Source organism: Triticum aestivum, chromosome 1A (genome assembly GCF_018294505.1).
Source record: "Triticum aestivum cultivar Chinese Spring chromosome 1A, IWGSC CS RefSeq v2.1, whole genome shotgun sequence".
Classification (NCBI taxonomy): Eukaryota; Viridiplantae; Streptophyta; class Magnoliopsida; order Poales; family Poaceae; genus Triticum; species Triticum aestivum.
Window position 1 is genome coordinate 101,632,030 of NC_057794.1, and position 24,903 is coordinate 101,656,932.

The following is a 24,903-nucleotide window of genomic DNA, read 5'->3' on the forward strand; positions in this document are numbered from 1 at the left end:
TTGTATCTATCTTGATTTGGCAACATAAACTAGAATGATATAGACCATACAGTGACCATACTACATAGATATATGTTTGTTTCATGCTGTTATCCTGTCCACCTTACTACCGAACTGGTTTACCAAAATGAGTTTCATATACTACATTGTAAACCTGAGATGTGTTTGTTTGTTTCTCTTTTAGAACGCGGATAAAATATTGGAGAAGAGTACCCTATTATGCAATGGTAAAGGAAGTAATGCAGATAAGGTTCAAGATAGTGAGACATCCCTGTTGGTCTCCAAGAAAGCTGATAAAAACTATATTGAAGACACTGAGACAACCCCAATGTCCTGTCTTGATGTAGTGTTCGAGTTACTGGCTACCACTGCTGGCACCAGCTCTTCGAACTCGTTGCCTGAATTAGTTCGGCTTCTTGAGTCTCAACTTCAAGTTGAAAGACATCGATCAGATGTTATGCGACATGATGCCGAAGGACTGAGGAAGTCCCTGCAGAATTCAGATGCATACTTTCTGGTGCAACAACAAGCGCTGGAGGACTTAAGCGCCAAACAAGAGAAAGTTAATAAGCTTGCTAAGCATCTTGCCAGCATTATGGGTACCCAGGATATTGTTTCTTGAGCTCTTCTAAAGTGGTTTCGGTTCTGGACTTGTTTTGCTGCGGCGTTTATATGTTGTTGTCTTCCCTATATTTGCACTGGTGGCGAACTTTGATGCCCAGTGGATGTAATATGTGTAATAGCCGTGATAGCCTAATGTAAGTTGCTTGCTTATTTATTTCATTGCTGTCTTGTTTATTTGTTTGCTTGTAGTCAGTGCAGTTCTTTTTCTATGGTTTGCTAGTGGCTGCAATAACCTACTTTTTAAAACTAGGCCACAATAACCATGGGCTAATATTTAATGTAGTGACACTGGGCCTCCTACGGGCCATAGAAACAGTGGGCCTTCTACGGGCCGCATAAACAGTGGGCCTTCTATGGGCCATAGAAATAATGGGCCTTCTACGGTCGTAGAAACAATGGGCCTTCTATGGGTCGTATCATCAATGGGCCTTATACGGGCCGTATGGGGCCAAACAGACCGCATTCTAGCCGTAAAAGGGCTAGAGTTGGAATCGTCCATTCATGGGCCGACCATAACGGGCCATCGTTAATAGGCCGTATTTGATGACGCTATGAAAACAGCCCAATGTATTAACGGACCACAAACGGGCTGACTGTAACCATGGGCTGAATTTGGCCCATAAGCAGAAAATGACAGTAACGGGCCGTAAGTAAAAGAATGCTGGAAAATAGCCCAAGAATAAATGGGCTCTAAGAAGGACGAAAGATAACATGGGCTGGAAACGGCCCAATGGAATAACGGGCCGTTAATGGGTATAAAGTGATACACTGTTCTTTATGGGCCAGTTTCACCATGGGCCGTTAATGGGTGTAAAGTGATACACTGTTCATTACGGGTCAGTTTCACCACGGGCCGTTAATAGGCCAAGAGTTACATAGGGCCTCATATGGGCCGAAAGACGTCATGGGCCGTACATGGGCCAGAAGTGAAAATGGGCTGGAATCATATTGGATGGCCCAGATGATGCTACTGGGCCTAATTCGAATAGGGCGTAACGGGCCTTGGGTTAGTGGGCTGTAAATGGGCTATATGTGAATAGGCCGTTAACAAGCTTTCCATGGGCCGGCCCGCCACCTTTTGACCAAGTCAAACGGGCCGGCCTTTTCACAAGAATGGGCCTCTGTTGGGTTGTGCCATGTGTCGACGTATCATAGGCGCCTTTTGTCCAATGAGTGGATGACATCTGTCCCAGCGATGAGCCGACACGTGTTTCCTCCAGCCAATGATGATTTTACACGTGGAAAATCCCCATTGGTCGGGGCTGTTAACGGGTTATCGGATCCAAAACCTGACCCGATAGCTTAACGGGGTTCCGTTACGGTGGATGCCACGTGTGGGTCCCCCTTGACGAAAGCACTTCTGTGACGCGCGATTTATCGTCATGGAAGTGGACACTTCCGTGATGATAATTTTGGTAATGTCATGGAACACTTCTATGACAGCACAGGTATGACTATCTTGATTCTGTCATAAAATCGTCATGGATGTACATGCATGACAGAAAACGCGACCTACTGTGACAAACACGTATCATCACGGAAGTGTATTTTTTTGTAGTGTATGTTCATAAGTCCTCGAAGAATTTCTCTGCTTATTCATATGCTTACTCTAACCCCTCTTCTGTGAAACGAAGTGGATTGGCTTCTATGCCACCTTTCCCGTATGGAGCGCGTAGAATGATGAACTCTTTGCCACCCCTCCAAATGTGGGTGGTGAAGAAAAAGCACTAATCTCTTATGCAGGGTCAGGTCTCCAGACGAACTTAAACGTCTGAAGAATTTGCTGGAGACCTAAATATGCTTGAAAGGACGCAAGCTAATCATGAAAAAATGAATTTTCATTTCTCACGTCCTCATACTGCTATATCTGTTCTATTGCTTGATGAAATTGATGTGATGAATTTGATGTCATATTCTTCACTGACGAAGTATATGAGTTCGTAAGATGCACTAATTCATCTGCAGGATGATCAACCCAAAGCCACTGAGTGTGTCCTCGATAGTGGATGTACAAATCACATGACTGGTGACAGGAACTTATTGATGGACACTGCTTTATCTCCATCGCATCTGAAGCATATCACCTATGCCGACAACGGCAAAAGCAAGGTATTGGGTCTAGGTAGCTTTGTGATCTCAAAGGATCGACACATGGACAAAGTCATGCTTGTCGAGTCCTTAGGATTCAACCTCATGTCTGTCTCAATGCTTTGTGATCTTGATACGGTTGTTGTATTTCGCAAGTATCATTGTGTTGTGATCATGGAAGCTTACCATTCCAAAGTCTTTGAAGGCTTTAGGAGAGGAGACTTGTATATTGTTGATTTCTCTACAGGACCACAAAACCTGCCACATGTCTATTTGCAAAAGCTTCAGAAGGTTGGTTATGGCATCGACGACTTGGTCATGTTGGCATGAGGAACTTGCACACGCTCGCAAACAAGAAGCATGTCATTGGCATCGAGGGTGTCAAATTCCTCAATGACCACCTGTGTGGAGCTTGTGAAGCTGGAAAGATGACCAAGGCCAAGCATCCCTCAAAGACTATCATGACTACCACTCGTCCATTTGAATTTCTTCACATGGATCTCTTTGGCCCTACTCATTATGCCACATTCACTAAATGATGCATCTTTATATGGCTTTATTATTATTGATGACTATTCTCGTTACACATGGGTGCATACCATCACTTACAAAACTGAAGTGCAGGAAGTCTTCAAACGATTTTCCTCGAGGGCTTTAGCCAACTTTGGTGTGAAGATTAAGCACATCAGAAGTGACAATGTGACCGAGTTCAAGAATACTGGTCTTGATGACTATCTTGATGAACTTGGTATTACTCATGAGTTATATGCTCCTTATACTCCTCACCATAATGGCGTCATGGAGCGCAAGAATAGGACTCTTATTGAGATCACTCGCACAATGCTTGATTAATAGAAGATGCCTCGTCACTTTTGGCCTGAGGCAATTGATACTGCGTGCCACATTATCAACAGGGTATATCTTCACAAATTTTTCAAAAAGACCTCATATGAACTCCTCACTGACAAGAAACCCAATGTGAGTTATTTCAGATTCTTCGGTGCTAAATGTTGGATTAGAGATCCTCATCACAATTCTAAATTTGCACCAAAAGCACATGAAGGTTTTATGCATGGTTACGGAAAGGACTCGCACACCTACAGAGTCTTCAACACCGTTCACCACAAGGTTGTTGAAACTGTAGATGTGCGGTTCGATGAAACTAATGGCTCGCAAAGAGAGCACCTACCTCCTGTGCTAGATGAAATGTCACCTGAGGAATCCATCAAGTTCAAGGCTACAGAGGATGTCATTCCTATCGAAGAATCTGCTGAAGAAGTCATTCCAGATCGTGAAGAACATCATGCTGGTGCACCTGAGGAAAATGGTTCCGAAGAAAATGTTGAGCCCACTCAACGTCGTCAACCCGCTCATCCCCGCGTTGCTAATGAAGTGCAGATTGAGAAAATCATCGGTGACATCAACGCACCAGGTCCTCTCACACGCGCAAAGGCTTCACATTTTTCTAACTTTTGTGGGTGATACGTCTCCAACGTATCTATAATTTTTGATTGTTCCATGCTATTATATTATCAACCTTGGATGTTTTATATGCATTTATATGCTATTTTATATGATTTTTGGGACTAATCTATTAACCTAGAGCCCAGTGCCAGTTTCTGTTTTTTCCTTGTTTTTGAGTATCGTAGAAAAGGAAAACCAAACAGAGTCCAATTGACCTGAAACCTCATGGAACTTATTTTTGGACCAGAAGAAGCAGACGGAGTAAAGAGTTGGGCCAGAAGAGTCCCGGGCTGCCCCCGAGGGTAGGGGCGCGCCCACCCCCCTGGGCGTGCCTCCCTGCCTCGTGGACAGCCCGGAGACCCCCTGCCTTGTTCCCAACTCCAACACCTCTTATATAACCCAAAACTTCCAGAAAGAAACCTAGATTGGGAGTTCCGCCGCCAGAAGCCTTCGTAGCCCCCGAAAACCAATCTAGGCCCATTCCGGCACCCTGCCGAAGGGGGGAATCCCTCTCCAGTGTCCATGTTCATCATCCCGGCGCTCTCCATGACGAGGAGGGAGTAGTTCACCTTCGGGGCTGAGGGAATGTACCAGTAGCTATGTGTTTGATCTCTCTCTCTCTCTCGTGTTCTTGAGTCGGCACGATCTTGATGTACGCGAGCTTTTCTATTATATTGGATCTTACGATGTTTCTCCCCCTCTACTCTCTTGTGATGAATTGGGTTTTACCTTTGAAGTTATCTTATCGGATTGAGTCTTTAAGGATTTGAGACACTTGATATATGTCTTGCATGTGCTTATCTGTGGTGACAATGGGATATCACGTGATCCACTTGACGTATGTTTTGGTGATCAACTTGCGAGTTCCGTGACCTCGTGAACTTGTGCATAGGGGTTGGCACACGTTTTCGTCTTAACTCTTCGATAGAAACTTTGGGGCATTCTTTGAAGTTCTTTGTGTTGGTTGAATAGATGAATCTGAGATTGTGTGATGCATATCGTATAATCATGCCCATGGATACTTGAGGTGACATTGGAGTATCTAGGTGACATTAGGGTTTTGGTTGATCTGCGTCTTAAGGTGTTATTTTACTACAAACTCTAGGGCTGTTTGTGACACTTATACAAATAGCCCAACGGATTGATCGGAAAGAATAACTTTGAGGTGGTTTCGTACCCTACAATAATCTCTTCGTTTGTTCTCTGCTATTAGTGACTTTGGAGTGACTCTTTGTTGCATGTTGAGGGATAGTTATATGATCCAATTATGTTATTATTGTTGAAGAACTTGCACTAGTGAAAGTATGAACCCTAGGCCTTGTTTCCTAGCATTGCAATACTATTTGTGCTCACTTTTACCACTTGCTACCTTGCTATTTTTATATTTTCAGATTACAAAACCATTATCTGCCATCCATATTGCACTTGTATCACCATCTATTCACCGAACTAGTGCACCTATACAATTTACCGTTGTTTTGGGTGTGTTGGGTACACAAGAGACTCTTTGTTATTTGGTTGCAGGGTTACTTGAGAGAGACCATCTTCATCCTACGCCTCCCACAGATTGATAAACCTTAGGTCATCCACTTGAGGGAAATTTGCTACTGTCATACAAACCTCTGCACTTGGAGGCCCAACAACGTCTACAAAAAGAAGGTTGTGTAGTAGACATCAAGCTCTTTTCTGGCGCCGTTGCCAGGGAGGTGAGTTCTTGAAGGTATATATTTAGATCTTGCAATCAAATCTTTTTGTTTCTTGTTTCATTACTAGTTTAGTTTATAAAAGAAAACTAAAAAAAATGCAATTGAGGGTACCTCATATGCTTCATCCTTTTAATATCTTTCATAAAAATAAGGATTCCGATAATTGTGCCAAAGTGTTAGAAGAAGAATGCATTAGAATGTGTGGCACTAAACCTTTGAATGATGAGCATGATTGCAATGTTATTAGTATGAACTCTTTGAATATCCATAGTACTAATGATGATTGCACTAGTCATGATGAAAAATGTCTCTTATAAGAATGTCAACTTTTATGGAATACATAGAGCTTGCAAGCACACACCAAATAGGGAAGATAGATTTTGCAAGAGGCATAAGTATTTGGAAACTAAATGGTTGCAAGGAAGGCTAGATTATTGTGGTGAAAGATTCAATATTTATCGCCATCCTTGTGAACTTTGCAATGAACATGGTCATTTAAAGCTCCAATGCTATTTGTTTCATGATCAAATCGTGTCCAAAAATTGTGATAACTTGATTACCCTTGAGCATCATAAAGAGCTTAGTCTTCTTTTGGGGTATGAAGAAATGAAACGTATAACTGAGGGTATTCCAAAATTTAATCTTGATAGATTTCTTAATTTTGATCTAGAGGAAATTTATATGTATTGTGCGGTGAATTGCATTGAAAATCCTTATATTGCCAATTACATAAAGAAAAGAAAACAAATAGAGGATGAAGAGAATACTAATGAACGGGAAGATACTTCCCAATATCCTCCTATTATTTCTTATGATGAATCAGGTAATGGGGAGGAGCCTTCTATTCAACCAATCTCATTAATAAGGAGCTCCAAAAAGAGGATTGAACCCACAGATGATGTGAAGAAGAAAAAGAAAAGACGGAGAAGCAAAGGTAAAAATGTATCCCTCCCAAGTGATGTTGCTCCCATTACTCATCGTGATGATGATAATTGTTACACTATTGGTGCTATCCATACTATTAATGATGAGAGTGATTATGCTTATCATATGAAAAGGCCCAAGCTTGGGGATGCTATGTTTGATGAGAATGACATGTTTGAAAATGTATTTGCTGCAATTAAAGTTTGTCCCAAGCTTGGGGATGCTATGATTAATGAAGATGATATTTTTAGTCTCCCAAGTTTTGATGAGCAAATTTACTATGATGATAGCATGCCTCCTATTTATGATGCTTATATTAATGGAAGTGGGTTTGGAAGAGTGTCAACTTTAGGAAGTAATGATCCCACTATTTTGGAGGGTGTTGAATCTTATTGTGACAATTATAGAAGTGGATTTGGAGAGGTCATGACTTTATTTAGTAATGATTCCACTATCTTGGAAGAGGTTTCAATTGATTACGATGAGAACAAAGTTGCTACTTATGATGATTATTATGATAATACTGATACGTCTCCAACGTATCTATCATTTTTGACTGTTCCATGCTATTATATTATCTATTTTGGATGTTCTTGGGCTTATTTTTACACTTTTATATTATTTTTGGGACTAACTTATTAACCGGAGGCCCGGCCCAAATTATTGTTTTCTTGCCTATTTTAGGGTTTCAATGAAAAGGAATATCAAACGGAGTCCAAACAGAATGAAACCTTCGGGAACGTGATTTTATCAACGGAAGCAATCCAGGAGACTTGGAGTATACGTCAGGCAAGCAACTAGGCAACCACGAGGCAGGGGGCGTGCCCACCCCCCTTGGGCCCGCCCTCCACCCTCGTGGGCCCCTCGTTGCTCCACTTACGTCCTTCTTCCTCCTATATATATATATCCATATACCCCCCAAACATCGAAGAGCAGAATAGATCAGGAGTTCCACCTCCAGAAGCCTCCGTAGCCACTGAAAACCACTCTAGACCTGTTCTGGCACCCTGCCGGAGGGGGGAATCCCTCTCCGGTGGCCATCTTCATCATCTCGGTGCTCTCCATGACGAGGAGGGAGTAGTTCACCCTCGGGGCTGAGAGTATGTACCAGTGGCTATGTGTTTGATCTCTCTCTCTCTCTCGTGTTCTTCAGGTGGTACGATCTTGATGTATCGCGAGCTTTGCTATTATAGTTGGATCATATGATGTTTCTCCCCCTCTACTCTCTTGTGATGAATTGAGTTTTCCCTTTGAAGTTATCTTATCGGATTGAGTCTTTAAGGATTTGAGAACACTTGACGTATGTCTTGCATGTGCTTATCTGTGGTGACAATGGGATATCACGTGATCCACTTGATGTATGTTTTGGTGATCAACTTGGGAGTTCCATGACCTCGTGAACTTATGCATAGGGGTTGGCACATGTTTTCGTCTTGACTCTCTGGTGGAAACTTTGGGGCACTCTTTGAAGTTCTTTGTGTTGGCTGAATAGATGAATATGAGATTGTATGATGCATATCGTATAATCATACCCACGGATACTTGAGGTGACATTGGAGTATCTAGGTGACAATAGGGTTTTGGTTGATTTGTGTCTTAAGGTGTTATTCTAGTATGAACTCTATGATAGATTGAACGGAAAGAATAGCTTCGTGTTATTTTACTACGGACTCTTCAATAGATCGATCAGAAAGGATAACCTTGAGGTGGTTCCGTACCCTACCATAATCTCTTCATTTGTTCTCCGCTATTAGTGACTTTGGAGTTACTCTTTGTTGCATGTTGAGGGATAGTTATATGATCCAATTATGTTATTATTGTTGAGAGAACTTGCACTAGTGAAAGTATGAACCCTGCCTTGTTTCAAGGCATTGCAATACCGTTTGTGCACACTTTTATCATTAGTTACCTTGCTGTTTTTATATTTTCAGATTACAAAAACCTTTATCTGCCATCCATATTGCACTTGTATCACCATCTCTTCACCGAACTAGTGCACCTATAAAATTTACCATTGTATTGGGTGTGTTGGGGACACAAGAGACTCTTTGTTATTTGGTTGCAGGGTTGTTTGAGAGAGACCATCTTCATCCTACGCCTCCCACGGATTGATAAACCTTAGGTCATCCACTTGAGGGAAATTTGCTACTGTCCTACAAACCTCTGCACTTGGAGGCCCAACAACGTCTACAAGAAGAAGGTTGTGTAGTAGACATGAAGCTCTTTTCTGGCGTCGTTGCCGGGGAGGTTAGTGCTTGAAGGTATATCTTTAGATCTTGCAATCGAATATTTTTGTTTCTTGTTTTAGCACTAGTTTAGTTTATAAAAGAAAATTAGAAAAAAATTGAATTGAGTTTACCTCATACGCTTCATCTTTTTAATATCTTTCGTGAGAATGATGGAAAGGAAAATTGTGCTCAAGTGCTAGAAGAATAAGTCTATAAAATGTTTGGTTCTAAATCTTTGAATGATGAGCATGATTGCAATGTTATCAGTATGAATTCTTTGAATATCCATAGTACTAATGATGATTGCACTAGTCATGATGAAAATATCTCTTATAAGCATGTCGATTTTTGTGGAGTGCATAGGGTTTGCATTTACATACCAAATAGGGAAGATAGATTTTGCAAGAGGCATAAGTATTTGGAAACTAAATGGTTGCAAGAAAGGCTAGATGTTTGTGCTGAAAATTTAAACTTTCTTGGCCCTACTTGTGAACTTTGCAATGAACGTGATCATTTTAGTACCCAATGCAAATTGTTTCATGATCGTATCGTGTCCAAAAATTGTGATGGCTTGATTTCCCTTGCACATCGTAATGAACTTAGTTTGCTCTTGGGTTATGAAGAAATGAAACGTATATCTAAGGTTATTCCAGAATTTGCCCTTTACAGAGTTCTTAATTTTGATCTAGAGGAAATTTATATGTATTGTGCGGTGAATTGCATTGAAAATCCTTATATTGCCAATTACATAAAGAAAAGAAAACAAATAGAGGATGAAGAGAATACTAATGAACGGGAAGATACTTCCCAATATCCTCCTATTATTTCTTATGATGAATCAGGTAATGGGGAGGAGCCTTCTATTCAACCAATCTCATTAATAAGGAGCTCCAAAAAGAGGATTGAACCCACAGATGATGTGAAGAAGAAAAAGAAAAGACGGAGAAGCAAAGGTAGAAAGGTATCTCTCCCAAATGATGTTGCTCCTATTACTCATTATGATGATAATAATTGCTATACTATTGGTGCCATCCATACTATTAATGATGAGAGTGATTATGCTTATGATATGAAAAGGCCCAAGCTTGGGGATGCTATGTTTGATGAATATGATGTTTTTGAGAATATATTTGCTGCAATTAATGTTTGTCCCAAGCTTGGGGATGCTACGTTTAATGAAGATGATATTTTTAGTCACCCAAATTTTGATATGCAAATTTATAATCATGGTAGCATACCTCCTACTTATGATGATTATATTGATGAAAGTGGGTTTTGAAGAGTGCCAACTTTAGGAAGTAATGATCCCACTATTTTGGAGGATGTTGAATCTTATTATGATAATTATGAAAGTGGATTTGGAGAGGTCATGACTTTATTTAGTAATGATTCCACTATCTTGGAAGAGGTTCCGATTGATTATGATGAGAACAAAGTTGCTACTTATGATGATTATTGTGATGAAACTTATGCTATAAAAAGTAGTGATGATTATATTTATGAAACTTGTCACGATTGTGATTACCCTTTTTCTGAACATTACTCCTTTAATGTGGAAACAATTTATAGTATTCGAGTTTCTTATGATACTCCCACTATTCCGAATGAGAAGAATTTTGCCTATGTGGAGAGTAGTAAAATTTCTATGATTGTAGATCATGAAAAGAATGCTTTAGGTGCTGGTTATATTGTTGAATTCATTCATGATGCTACTGAAAATTATTATGAGGGAGGAACATATGCTTATAGGAATTGCAATAATATCAGGTTTCCTCTCTATGTGCTTAAAGTTTTAAAGTTATCCTTGTTTTACCTTCCTATGCAAGTTGATTGCACTAGTTATGATGAAAATGTCTCCTATAAACATGTCAATTTTTGTGGAGTGCATTGGGTTTGCAAGTACACACCAAATAGGCAAGATAGATATTGCAAGACGCATGAGCATTTAGAAACTAAATGGTTGCAAGAAAGGCTAGAAGTTTGTGCTGAAAAATTAAATTTTCTTAGCCGTACTTGTGAACTTTGCAATGAACATGATCATTTCAGTACCCAATACAAATTGTTTCATGATCATATCGTGTCCAAAAATTGTGATGACTTGATTTCCCTTGCACATCATAATGAACTTAGTTTGCTCTTGGGTTATGAAGAAATGAAATGTATAACTAAGGTTATTCCAGAATTTGCCCTTGATAGAGTTCTTCATTTTGATCTAGAGGAAATTTATATGTATTGTGCGGTGAATTGTATTGAAAATCCTTATATTGACAACTACATAAAGAAAAGAAAACAAATAGAAGATGGAGAAAATACTAATGAAAGGGAAGAGACTTCCCAATACCCTCCTATTATTTCTTATGATGAATCAGGTAATGAGGAAGAGCCTCCTATTTAACCAATCTCATTAATAAGGAGCTCCAAAAAGAGGATTGAACCCACACATGATGTGGTGAAGAAGAAAAGAAAAGGGAGAGAGGTAAAAAGGTATCTCCCCCAAATAATGCTGCTCCTATTACTATTGTGCCTCATGAAAATATAATTGTGGAAGATAATGATACTTCTTATGATCTTGAAAATCTTTTTGGCACTTGCTTGGAAGAATATGATAATTGCTATACTATAGGTGTCCATACTATTAATGATGAGAGTGGTTATGCTTATAATATGAAAAGCCCCAAGCTTGAGGATGCTATGTTTGATGAAGATGATGTTTTTGAGAATATATTTGCTGCAATTAATGTTTGTCCCAAGCTTGGGGATGCTACGTTTAATGAAGATGATATTTGTAGTCTCCCAACTTTTGATATGCAAATTTGTTATAATGATAGCATGCCTCCTACTTATGATGATTATATTGATGAAAGTGGGTTTGGGAGAGTGTGAACTTTAGGAAGTAGTAATCCCACTATTTTGGAGGATGTTGAATATCATTGTGATAATTATGAAAGCGGATTTGGAGAGGTCATGACTTTATTTAATAATGATTCCACTACCTTGGAAGAGGTTTCAATCGATTATGATGAAAACAAAGTTGCTACTTATGATACTTATTGTGATGATACATATGCTATGAAAAGTAGTGATGATTATATTTATAAACATTGTCATGATTATGATTACCCTTTTTCTGAACATTACTGTTTTAATGTGGAAACAATTTATAGTATTCGAGTCTCTTATGATACTCCCACTATTTCGAAGGAGAAGAATCTTGCTTATGTGGAGAGTAGTAAATTTTCTATGCTTGTAGATCATGGAAAGAATGCTTTAGGTGCTGGTTATATTGTTGAATTCATTCATGATTCTACTGAAAATTATTATCAGGGAGGAATATATGCTTGTAGGAATTGCAATAATATCAAGTTTCCTCTGTATGTGCTTAAAGTTTCAAAGTTATGCTTGTTTTGCCTACCTATGCTAGTTGATTATTGTTCCCATAAGTTGTTTGCTCATAAAATACCTATGCATAGGAAGTGGGTTAGACTTAAATGTGCTAGTCATATTCTTCATGATGCTCCCTTTATGTTTCAATTCTTATCTTCTATGTGAGCATCACTGAAATCATCATGCCTAGCTAGGGGCGTTAAACGATAGCGCTTGTTGGGAGGCAACCCAACTTTATTTTTGTTCCTTGCTTTTTGTTCCTGTTTAGTAATAAATAATTTATCTAGCCTCTGTTTTGGTTGTGTTTTTTGTGTTTAATTAGAGTTTGTTCCAAGTAGAACCGTTGGGAAGACTTGGGGAAAGTCTTTTTAATCTTGCTGTAAAAAACAGAAACTTTAGCGCTCACGAGAATTGCGGCCATTTTTTATTGGAGAGTGATATTTGGTTAATTATTTTTGCAGATGATTAATAGATAAATTCCTCACGTCCAGAAATTTATTTTGGAATTTTTCGGGTTCCAGAAGTTTGTGTTAGTTACAGATTACTACAGACTGTTCTGTTTTTGACAGATTCTGTTTTTTCATGTGTTGTTTACTTATTTTGATGAATCTATGGCTAGTAAAAGAGTTTATAAACCATAGAGAAGTTGGAATACAGTAGGTTTAACACAAATATAAATAAATAATGACTTAATTACAGTACCTTGAAGTGGTGTTTTGTTTTCTTTCGTTAACGGAGCTTACGGGTTTTCTGTTAAGTTTTGTGTTGTGAAGTTTTCAAGTTTCGGGTAAAGATTCTATGGACTATGGAATAAGGAGTGGAAAGAGCCTAAGCTTGGGAATTCCCAAGGCACCCCAAGGTAATTTTCAAGGACAACCAAGATCCTAAGCTTGGGGATGCCCCGGAAGGCATCCCCTCTTTCGTCTTCTTTCATCGGTAACTTTACTTGGAGCTATATTTTTATTCACCACATGATATGTGTTTTGCTTGGAGCGTCAATTTATTTTATTTTGTTTTGCTTGCTGCTTGAATAAAATACAAAGATCTGAAATTCTTAAATGTTAGAGAGTCTTCATATAGTTGCATAATTATTCGACTACTCATTGATCTTCACTTATATCTTTTGGAGTAGTTTGTTGTTGCTCTAGTGCTTCACTTATATCTTTTTAGAGCATGGTGGTGGTTTTCTTTTATGGAAATAGATGAACTCTCATGCTTCACTTATATTATTTTGAGAGTCCTAAACAGCATGGTAATTTGCTTTGGTTATGAATTTAGTCCTAATATGATGGGCATCCAAGAGGGATATAATAAAAACTTTCATATAAAGTGCATTGAATACTAAGAGAAGTTTGATACTTGATAATTGTTTTGAGATATGGAGATGGTGATATTAGAGTCATGCTAGTTGAGTAGTTGTGAATTTGAGAAATACTTGTGTTGAAGTTTGTGATTCCCGTAGCATTCATGTATGGTGAACCGTTATGTGACGAAGTCGGAGCATGATTTGTTTATTGATTGTCCTCCTTATGAGTGGCGGTCGAGGACGAGCGATGGTCTTTTCCTACCAATCTATCCCCCTAGGAGCATGCGCGTAGTACTTTGTTTCGATAACTAATAGATTTTTGCAATAAGTATGTGAGTTCTTTATGGTTAATGTTGAGTCCATGGATTATACGCACTCTCACCCTTCCACCATTGCTAGCCTCTCTAGTACCGCACAACTTTCGCCGGTATCTTAAACCCACCATTTACCTTCCTCAAAACACCCACCATACCTACCTATCATGGCATTTCCATAGCCATTTCAAGATATATTGCCATGCAACTTTCCACCGTTCCGTTTATTATGACACGCTCCATCATTGTCATATTGCTATGCATTATCATGTAGTTGACATTGTATTTGTGGCAAAGCCACCATTCATAATTCTTTCATACATGTCACTCATGAATCATTGCACATCCCGGTACACCGCCGGAGGCATTCATATAGAGTCATACCTTGTTCTAGTATCGAGTTGTAATGATTGAGTTGTAAATAAATAGAAGTGTGATGATCATCATTAATGGAGCATTGTCCCCACACACAAAAAAAAGAGGCCAAAAAAAGAAAGGCCAAATAAAAAATTAAAAAAATAAAAGGGACAATGTTACTATCCTTTTTTCCACACTTGTGCTTCAAAGTAGCACCATGATCTTCATGATAGAGAGTCTCTTGTATTGTCACTTTCATATACTAGTGGGAAATTTTCATTATAGAACTTGGCTTGTATATTCCAACAATGGGCCTCCTCAAGTGCCCTAGGTCTTCGTGAGCAAGCGAGTTGGATGCACACCCACTTAGTTCGTTTTGTTGAGCTTTCATATACTTATAGCTCTAGTGCATCCGTTGCATGGCAATCCCTACTCACTCACATTGATATCTATTAATGGGCATCTCCATAGCCCATTGATACGCCTAGTTGATGTGAGACTATCTTCTCCTTTTTTTCTTCTCCACAACCACCATTCTATTCCACCTATAGTGCTATGTCCATGGCTCACGCTCATGTATTGCGTGAAGATTGAAAAAGTTTGAGAACATCAAAAGTATGAAACAATTGCTTGGCTTGTCATCGGGGTTGTGCATGATTTAAATACGTTGTGTGGTGAAGATGGAGCATAGCCAGACTATATGATTTTGTAGGGATAGCTTTCTTTGGCCATGTTATTTTGAGGAAACATAATTGCTTAGTTAGTATGCTTGAAGAATTATTATTTTTATGTCAATATTAAACTTTTGTCTTAAATTTAATGGATCTGAATATTCTTTGCACAATAAAGAGAATTACATAGATAAATATGTTAGGTAGCATTCCACATCAAAAATTCTGTTTTTATCATTTACCTACTCGAGGACGAGTAGGAATTAAGCTTGGGGATGCTGATACGTCTCCAACGTATCTATAATTTTTTATTGTTCCATGCTATTATATTATCTGTTTTGGATGTTTATGGGATTTATTATACACTTTTATTTTATTTTTGGGACTAACCTACTAAAACAAAGCCTAGTGCCAGTTTTTTTTCCTTGTTTTAGAGTATCGCAGAAAAGTCCGGTGGCCATCTTCATCATCCCGGTGCTCTCCATGACGAGGAGGGAATAGTTCTCCCTCGAGGCTGAGGGTATGTACCAGTAGCTATGTGTTTGATCTCTCTCTCTCTCTCTCTCTCTCTCTCTCTCGTGTTCTTGAGGTGGTACGATCTTGATGTATCGCGAGCTTTGCTATTATAGTTGGATCTTATGATGTTTCTCCCCCTCTACTCTCTTGTAATGGATTGAGTTTTCCCTTTGAAGTTATCTTATCGGATTGAGTCTTTAAGGATTTGAGAACACTTGATGTATGTCTTGCGTGGGATACCCGTGGTGACAATGGGGTATTCTATTGATCAACTTGATGTATGTTTTGGTCATCAACTTGTGGGTTCCGCCCATGAACCTATGCATAGGGTTTGGCACACATTTTCATCATGATTCTCCGGTAGAAACTTTGGGGCACTCTTTGAGGTTCTATGTGTTGGTTGAATAGATGAATCTGAGATTGTGTGATGCATATCGTATAATCATACCCGCGGATACTTGAGGTGACATTGGAGTATCTAGGTGACATTAGGGTTTTGGTTCATTTGTGTCTTAAGGTGTTATTCTAGTACGAACTCTAGGGCTGTTTGTGACACTTATAGGAATAGCCCAACGGATTGATTGGAAAGAATAACTTTGAGGTGGTTTCGTATACCATAATCTCTTCGTTTGTTCTCTGCTATTAGTGACTTTGGAGTGACTCTTTGTTGCATGTTGAGGGATAGTTATGTGATCCAATTATGTTATTATTGTTGAGAGAACTTGCACTAGTGAAAGTATGAACCCTAGGCCTTGTTTCAACGCATTGCAATACCGTTTACGCTCACTTTTATCATTAGTTACCTTGCTGTTTTTATATTTTCAGATTACAAAAACTAGCATCTACTATCCATATTGCACTTGTATCACCATCTCTTCGCCGAACTAGTGCACCTATATAATTTACCATTGTATTGGGTGTGTTGGGGACACAAGAGACTCTTTGTTATTTTGTTGCAGGGTTGCTTGAGAGAGACCATCTTCATCCTACGCCTCCTACGGATTGATAAACCTTAGGTCATCCACTTGAGGGAAATTTGCTACTGTCCTACAAACCTCTGCACTTGGAGGCCCAACAACATCTACAAGAAGGTTGTGTAGTAGACATCACATTACTACTTGCATGAAGTTTTTGATCGCACCTGGGCTGTATTGTCTCACCTCTACGATGATGAAGATCTCAAGCAGATAGGCTTCAAGCAGGACTTTGATTGGTCTCAGCCACCTTCAAAGAAATTCAAGAAGGTCAAAGTTCCTCACTTGGTGGCCAGCTCATATTCTTCATCGCACGAGACTGATGAACATGAAGACTTGGACGACACCGCGGTAGGCCCTACTCCAATGGATGACCCCCAACAACACTTGCGCTCCTCCATCGACATCATGATGATATTCTTCAGAGGTGTTTGAGGAGGGCACAACCCACGAGGGCGCGCCTGGTGGGCCTGGCTTGCTCCCGTGGGTTATGCTCACCTCGAGGCCCATCTTAGCGTGAAACCAATGCCAAAAATTCCTATAAATAGAGAAAACATTAGGGGTTAACCTAGATCGGAAGTTCTGCCGCCGCAAGGCTCTGTAGCCACCTAAAACCAATCGGGAGCCCATTCCGGCACCCTGCTGGAGGGGGTAATCATCTCCGGTGGCTATCTCCATCATCCCGGCAGCCACCATGATGAGGAGGGAGTAGTCCACCCTCGGGGCTGAGGGTTTGTACCAGTAGCTATGTGCTTAATCTCTCTGTCTCATGATCTATATCATGGGCTTTGTTAATATAGATGGTTCACATGATGTTTCTCCCCTCTATACTCTTGTTGTGATGAATTGAATCTTTACCCTTTGAAGTTTTGTCATGTTGGATTGAATATTCAGATTTGAGAACACATGATGTATGTCTTGCGGTATGAATACTTGAGGTGACAATGGGGAATCATATTGATTCACTTGATATACATTATGGCACTCAACTTGCATATTCCCGCGATGATATTGGGGTAATCTATGCATAGGGGTTTATGCACATTTTTATTATCTTTTCTTCGATAGAAACTTTGGGGTCTCCTTGTAGTTCTTTGTGTGGATTGAGTATTATGAATATGAATTTGCTTTGGTCTTATTTTAGTACGAACTCTTGATTAGATCGATCGAAAAGAATAGCTTGCGTTATTTTAGTACGAACTCTAGGATAGATCGAACAGAAAGAATAGCATTGATGTGGTTTCATACCCTACAAACAATTTCTATCTTTTGTTCTCCGCTAATAGGAATTCGGGAGTGATTCTTTATTGCACTTTGAGGGCTAATCATATGATCTAAATATGTTAGCATTGTTGAGGGGTTGCACTAGTGAAAGTACGGACCCTAGGCCTCATTTTCAAGCATTGCAATACCGTTTTGTGCCCGTTTACTATTTGCTACCTTGCTATTTTTATTTATTCATATTATAAAAATATATTTCTACCATCCATATTACACTTTTATCACACCATCTCTTCGCCGAACTAGTGCTCCTATACAATTTTCCATTGTATTGGGTGTGTTGGGGACACAAGAGATTTCTTGTATTTTTTTGCAGGGTCGTTTTAGAGAGACCATCTTCGTCCTACACCTCTCACGGATTGATAAATCTTAGGTCATCCACTTGAGGGAAAATTGCTAATGTTCTACAAAACTCTGCGCTTGGAGGCCCAACACGTGTCAACAAGAATAAAGTTGCGTAGTAGACATCAGTCTTAGTCCTCATTTTTCGTCCCTTTTGGTCATTGGATGACAAAGGGGAGAAATATGAGTTAGTCTTCAAGCGGGTCTATATATGGGCATTTTTTTTTGCTAAGTTACAACTCCCGTTCTTCTGAAGTATTTGTTGGATCGACTTGTGAACTTAAGTCCTGTGGTGGTCAAATAGTTTTGCTCTGTTTTTCTACATGCTATTTCCTCAAGTATGTTAATGCACGCATGCTGAATTACATCAGTCACCATATTTCATCATGCATTTCAAATTCTTCATATCATATGTTAATTGCGTGTATGAATTACAAGATATAGGGGGAGATCTCCATGATTCTACTCTACAATGTGCATTGCTATTCAAAGCAAATTCCTCACATGTGCACATCTTCAGGGGGAGTTCTTCTATATCTTGCAATCAAATTCCTCAATATTAGTTAAGGGAGTCCTGGATTAGGGGGTGTCCGGATGGCCGGACTATACCTTCAGCCGGACTCCTGGACTATGAAGATACAAGATTGAAGACTTCGTCCCGTGTCCGGAAGGGACTTTCCTTGGCGTGGAGGGCAAGCTTGGCGATACAGATATGCAGATCTCCTACCATTGTAACCGACTTTGTGTAACCCTAACCCTATCCGGTGTCTATATAAATCGGAGGGTTTTAGTCCGTAGGACAACATACAAAACAACAATCATACCATAGGCTAGCTTCTAGGGTTTAGCCTCTCCGATCTCGTGGTGGATCTACTCTTGTACTACCCATATCATCAATATTAATCAAGCAGGACGTAGGGTTTTACCTCCATCGAGAGGGCCCGAACCTGGGTAAAACTTCGTGTCCCTTGCCTCCTGTTACCATCCGGCCTAGACGCATAGTTCGGTACCCCCTACCCGAGATCCGTCGGTTTTGACACCGACATTGGTGCTTTCATTAAGAGTTCCTCTATGTCATCGCCGTCAGGCTTGATGGCTCCTACGATCACCGATAGTGATGCGGTCCAGGGTGAAACTTGTCTCCCCGGATAGATCTCTATCTTCGGTGGCTTTGCACTGCGTGCCAATTCACTTGGCCATCTGGAGCAGATCGAAAGCTATGCCCCTCGCCGTCAGGTCAGATTTGGAAGTTTAAACTACACGGTTGACATCCGCGGGGACTTGATCTTCGACGGATTCGAGCCACTGCCGAGCGCGCCGCACTACCACGACGAGCATGATCTAGCTCTACCGCCTAACAGTACCCTGAAGGCTGCACCCGCATCGGCTTCGACCCTTAATTCGGAGCCAACCGCGCCGATCGAGGATGGGTGGTTGGATGCCGCCTCGGGGGCTGTGATCCTAACGGCGATCGAGCCGAACACCAGCCCCGCACTTTGCGAAACTCATGATTCCAAGGAGCCGGACTCCTCTCTGGACCCGAACCATTCGCGCCTCTGCCGGTCGAATCCGATCGGGCGCCGATCATGGAGTTTACTGCCGCGGACATCTTTCAGCACTCGCCCTTTGGCGATATTATAAAATCACTAAAGTCTCTCTCTTTATCAGGAGAGCCCTGGCCGGACTACGGTCAGCGAGATGGGGATGCGGACGATGAAGAAATTCAAAGCCCACCCACCACCCACTTTGTAGCCACTGTCGATGATTTAACCAACATGCTCGACTTCGACTCCGAAGACATCGACGGTATGGACGCCGATGAAGGAGACGATGAAGAACCAGCATCTATTGGGCCCTAGAACGCCACCTCGTCATATGACGTATACATGGTGGACGCACCGAAAGATGACGACGAGGAGCGGAAGGACGCACCGAAGGCTTGTTCCCTCGAAAAGCAGTCAAAGCGGCGACGCAAGCGCTGCCCCAAATCCTGCCTCGACAAAAATAGTGATCACACAGACCCAGCGCTGGAGCAGGGCGAACCGCTGCCGGACAACGGCAATCCGGATAATCAAACCAAACAAACAAATCCTATCAAGGATAATGGTCCGGACGACATAACGCCGGACAGACACCCGGAGCAGCAGACTGCCCGTAAAAGGCTTGTTGCCACCGCGAGGAGTCTGAAAAAGCAGAAGCAAAGGCTCAAGGCCGCGCAAGACACACTCCAAATCAGATGGAGTAAAATACTCAACACTGCAGCAAGGTACAGCGACAATCGCCCCTCCAAAAGCTACCCAAAGCGGAAGCTGCTACCCGAATTCGACGAGGAGGCCTCAAAACCCCCACAACCAAATATCAAAGCAGCCACCTGGTCGGATAGACGACCCCTCTACCAACACAGAGCGGCATACAACGCCGCTCACAATACAATATGCGACCCATGCGAGGTCTCGCACCCAAAGGACGGCGCAACAAGATCCAACTATGGACCACGCAAGCGCGCCCCAGCATACAATGCAACACAACAAACATCCGAACAACGCGGTACACCCAGCTACAGGGGTGCCGCACACCCCCTATGTTTCACCGATGAGGTGCTGGACCACGAATTTCCAGAGGGATTCAAGCCCGTAAACATAGAGGCATACGATGGAACAACAGACCCTGGGGTCTGGATTGAGGACTACATCCTTCATATCCATATGGCTCGAGGAGATTATCTGTGACGCCCCCGATTTAATCGTACACTAAGAAAACGTGTACGATCAAGATCAGGGACTCACGGGAAGATATCACAACACAACTCTACAAATAAAATAAGTCATACAAGCATCATATTACAAGCCAGGGCCTCGAGGGCTCGAATACAAGAGCTCGATCATAGACGAGTCAGCGGAAGCAACAATATCTGAGTACAGACATAAGTTAAACAAGTTTGCCTTAAGAAGGCTAGCACAAACTAGGATACAGATCGAAAGAGGCACAGGCCTCCTGCCTGGGATCCTCCTAAACTACTCCTTGTCGCCGTCAGCGGGCTGCACGTAGTAGTAGGCACCTCCGAGTAGTAGGAGTCGTCATCGAAGGTGGCGTCTGGCTCCTGGGCTCCAACATCTGGTTGCGACAACCAGGTAGAAGGGATAGGGGGAAAAGAGGGAGAAAGCAACCGTGAGTACTCATCCAAAGTACTCGCAAGCAAGGAGCTACACTACATATGTATGCATTGGTATCAATGGAATAAGGCTATTATATGTGGACTGAACTGCAGAAAGCCGGAATAAGAGGGGGATAGCTAGTCCTTTCGAAGACTACGCTTCTGGCAGCCTCCGTCTTGCAGCATGTAGAAGAGAGTAGACTGAAGACCTCCAAGTAGCATCGTATAGCATAATCCTAACCGATGATCCTCCCCTCGTCGCCGTGTGAGAGAGCGACCACCGGTTGTATCTGGCACTTTGAAGGGTGTATTTTATTAAGTATCCGGTTCTAGTTGTCATAAGGTCAAGGTACAACTCCAAGTCGTCCTGTTACCGAAGATCACGGCTATTCGAATAGATTAACTTTCCTGCAGGGGTGCACCACATAACCCAACACGCTCGATCCCATTTGGCCGGAGACACTTTCCTGGGTCATGCCCGGCCTTGGAAGATCAACACGTCGCAGCCCTACCTAGGCACAACAGAGAGGTCAGCACGCCGGTGTAAATCCTATGGCGCAGGGGTCTGGGCCCATCGCCCATTGCACACCTGCACATTGCGTACGCGGCCGGAAGCAGAACTAGCCCCCTTAATACAAGAGCAGGCTTACGGTCCAATCCGGCGCGCGCCACTCAGTCACTGACGTCACGAAGGCTTCGGCTGATACCACGACGTCGAGTGCCCATAACTGTCCCCGCGTAGATGGTTAGTGCGTATAAGCCAGTGGCCAGACTCAGATCAAATACCAAGATCTCGTTAAGCGTGTTTAAGTATTCGCGGACGCTGACCAGGGCCAGGCCCACCTCTCTCCTAGGTGGTCTCAACCTGCCCTGCCGCTCCGCCACAAAGTAACAGTCGGGGGCCGTCAGGAACTCAGGCTCACCACTACCTGGATGGAGCCACCTGCCCCTTCAGCCCCCATCTCCAAACAGTATCACCGGTAATGTAACAGTGTAAAGTATATAGTATATGCCCGTGATCACCTCCCGAAGTGATCACGGCCCAGTAGTATAGTATGGCAGACGGACAAGAGTGTAGGGCCACTGATGGAACACTAGCATCCTATACTAAGCAGTAGGATAGCAGGTAAAGGTAACAACAGTAGTAGCAAGGGCAGGCTATGCAGCAGTATAGGATTAACTAAAAGCAGTAACATGCTACACTACTCTAATGCAAGCAGTATAGAGAAGAATAGGCGATATCTGGTGATCAAGGGGGAGGCTTGCCTGGTTGCTCTGGCAAGAGAAAGGGGTCGTCAACACCGTAGTCGTACTGGGTAGCAGCAGCGTCAGTCTCGGTGTCTAGTGAGAGAAGAGGGGGAAGAAACAATAATTATAACACAAACAAATGCATGACGATGCATGACATGACAAAGCGTGAGGCTAGGTGTGCCCTAACGCGGTACGAGGTGGTACCGGTGAAGGGGGCAAACATCCGGAAAAGTATTCCCGGCGTTTCGCGTTTTCGGACAAATGAATCGGATGGGGAAAGTTGTGTGTTCACTATGCTAGGGATGCGTGGCGGACGAACGGATTGCGTATCCGGATTCTTCTCGTCGTTCTGAGCAACTTTCATGTACAAAGTATTTTCATCCGAGTTATGAATTAATTTATATTATTTTTTGAATTTACTTATATTTAAAAATTACACAGTAAAATAATTTTGTCTCCTAGTGCTATTCTAGCATAGTGTATGACAGTGGGGCCAGGGGTTGGGTTGATTCAGTCAAAGATTAACTAGTGAACATATAAACAGTGTACGGGACCACACGTCGTTGACTTAGACAATTATTTTAAATTTGTTTTTCTCTAAACCATTAGTGGGTCCACATGTCATCTACTATTGGATAAATTAGCTAGTACTACTACTTATAAACTAACTAAAAGGCTGGCCAGGGTGTGGCATAGCCGGCCACACACGGCTGTGGTGCCTACACACTACACACTCACGTACACACACTATGCTAGGGAGTAACTCTATTTCTTTTAACACAGATAGCATTTTGTGATTTTTGTAGGATTTAATCCATGCATTATCTGAAACAGGTCCAATGGAACCAAATGAAGCTTGTTACGTCTACTTTCCGTTCATATAATTTTTACCCATCTTAGGACTTGTCTTAATGCTGTTTAGGGGCTGTTTAGAGAGCTAGTCAGCGTAAAGTCAATAAAGCTAACTACTGCTACAGTAACTGAATGTTACTGTAGCAGTGTTGCATAGCAGCAGGCAGCGGCAACAGAGTAGCTACCGGCGAAGCCGGCCCGGCCATGGCGCAGTCAACCGCGCGTGTGGCCAGGGACGGGCATGAGCAGCTGCAGCTTCGGGCAAGCAGTGGTGCTGCGGGCTAGCGGCGCAGTAGGCGGCGGCTGCAGCGCAGCGGGCGACGCACGGACCCGGCGAGGCCGTGCGGAGGCGGGCGCGTTCAGGCGAAAGCGGGCACGGCCGGCGTGGTGCACGCAGTGACGGAGCGCGCGCGACATGGCTGCAGTTATGGTGAGCGCGACTATAGCAGGCGGAGCGGGTGCGCGCGTGGGCGCAAGGGGAGCGGCAGGCAACGACCAGTGGGCGCGCGTGCGGGGCGAGCCGAGCATGGGGCATGGGCAGGGGCGGCATAGCGCGACAGTAGCCGGAGACGGCAGCAGGTGCAAAGCAGCATCAGCAAGGAGCAGCAGCGCGGCACACACGTATGCGTACGCGTACACGTACGGGAGAGCTCGGGTGTGCTCGGGGACGGTGGCTACGGGGGGTGTTCGTCAACGGGAGTAGAGGAGAACGGGAGGAGGGGACGCGCGGCTCACCGGGAGCCTTTAGGTGTGCAAAAGGAAGCTCGGGGAAGGCTCGCTGGCTCCGGAACCGTCGCGGAGTGCGTCGGAGCCGAGGAAGAAGAAGACGAGGCGTGGCGGCGATGCAGGCGCTCCGGGGTGGATCCCGTCCATGTAGCCGACGTAGTCGACGACGACGTGGCTGCTCGACACATCCTCAAGCGCTGGGGACCTTGGTGGACACGACCGGGCGAGGTGGCCGGTGACGAACACGCCCGGCAAGGTGAGTCTCGAGCAGAAGGGAGGAAGGAGGGGTGAGGAACGAGAAGGGAAGGCGGATCTGGGAGAAGTGGGGGAGTGGAGCAGGGGGAGAGGACCGAGGAGGCGGGGCAGTCCTTATCCCCTCGCCCATGCCGACGAGCTGGTCCGGCGGGGCTCGCCTCTGTAGCGACTAGTCGGGGCAACAGGGCGATCAACTGGGGTGGGGGTTGGGCTGGCTGGATCGGCCTGTTGGGCTAGGCCCAGCGGCAAAGTAGTTTTAGGCCTTCTTCTATTTTCTTGTTTTTCTACCTTTTCTTTTACAGAAACAGTTTTTGTATTTAAATAAACCATCAAATGACTTTTGCAGATAATGGAACTTGGCCAATAAATGCAATGCAATATTTGGCCTTGCCATAAAAAGTTTGGAGCTTAGTTGAACTCACTTGAATTTTGCTTAAAAGTAAATAGGTTAAATGGGATTGTTTTGGTCCTGTTTTAAATAGGTTG